Below are 1,532 nucleotides of genomic sequence, written 5' to 3'. Positions count from 1 at the left end.
TCCAAACTAGATGAAATTACCTAAGTGGAAGAGCAGGGAACACAAGGCTCAGCCATCTACAACTTTGCCTTTGAAATCCAAATCAACTGGGTCATTAAAAAATATTCACTGGCTACACTATGAAACCAAACATTGTACCATTTACAATTCTGGAATTAAAGTATCTCAATGATCTTAGTGTACTCTGCTCTTCTTTCTTTGAAACTCTTTAGCTGACATTTGACTATTTCTAGCCATGGAACAAGAAAATGGCACTGCAGTGACTGGCTTCATTCTCCTGGGATTTGCTGGCCAACACAATTTTTGGCATATCCTCGTCATCACATTTCTAATAACCTATGTGGTCATACTATGGGAAACAACGGGATGGTGCTCCTCATCAGGATCGATTCTTGCCTGCACACCCCTATGTACTTTTTCCTCCAGTCTTTGGCTTTTGCTGATCTCTGTTATGCCTCTGCTATCACTCCCAAGATGCTGCAAAACTTCATGGAGACAGAAAAATCCATCTCATTCATAGAATGTGTGGTGCATTTACTAGTCTGTGGTTTTTTTGTAGCCAGTGATGACTGCATCCTGGCTGCCATGGCAGTGAACCATCACCTGGCCATCTGTAACCCCCTGCACTATCCCATAGTCATGTCCCAGAGATTCTGCATTCAACTGCTCGTTGGCTCATATTTCATGGGTTTCCTAAGTGGCTCCATGGACACAAGTCTTACTTTCTCATTGACCTTTTGCAAATCCACTGAAACTAACCACCTTTTCTGTGATTTACCCCCAATTATGGCCCTTTCGTGCTTCAACATTTATTTCAACATCCTGCTACTGACAGTCTTTGTAGGAATTAATTTGACGTCCACTGTGTTGGTTGTCATCTTCTCCTACATATTTATCGTAGCTGCCATTTTTAAGATGTCTTCTGCTGCAGGAAGTTAAAAAGCCTTCTTCATGTGTGCCTCCCACCTGACAGCTGTCACCATTTTCTATGGGACCCTTCTGGCATGTATCTGCCAAAGGTTTTCAAGAGCAGGACAAAGCAGCTTCTGTATTTTATAGAACTATGATACCCAAGATAAACCCTTGATCTACAACTTTAGAAACCAAGATGTGAGAGAAACTCTAAAAGGGATAAGAAAGAAGCGCTTCTAGTTTGAACCTCAATCTCTAATATACATGTAAAAAAAAATTTTTCTCCCACCAAATACCCATAACATTTCATTTATATCCATAAATATGATTTATCACTTCCTATCTAAATTATTTATTTACATATTACACCTCCCCTAACATCCTTAAGTCAGTTGAGATAGATTTTCTTTTTATGACTTTTTAACATCTACTATAGTGGCTTACACATGGCAGATATTCTATAAATATTAAATGAACACAGGACGAATGATGCTTGAAAGCAATAACATGTATAGCTTCCTAACTGGAACCTCCATGTTATGTAGTTGTGCATTTTACACAATGGTCTCTGAATATTAATCTGTTGGCAGTTGCATTAGAATAACCAGGGAAGGGTTTTA

General features: G+C 39.0%; 1 pseudogene; it reads left to right on the top strand.

Annotated features, from left to right (window-relative positions):
* Positions 1-235: 235 nt before the first annotated feature.
* Positions 236-1,152, top strand: LOC143645948 (olfactory receptor 5AK2-like; annotated as a pseudogene).
* The last annotated feature ends 380 nt before the right edge of the window (positions 1,153-1,532 follow it).

The sequence above is a fragment of the Tamandua tetradactyla genome, chromosome 9 (assembly GCF_023851605.1).
Source record: "Tamandua tetradactyla isolate mTamTet1 chromosome 9, mTamTet1.pri, whole genome shotgun sequence".
NCBI lineage: Eukaryota > Metazoa > Chordata > Mammalia > Pilosa > Myrmecophagidae > Tamandua > Tamandua tetradactyla.
The sequence above is the reverse complement of the archived record's forward strand: the minus strand, read 5'-3'. Positions and strand labels throughout refer to the sequence as shown.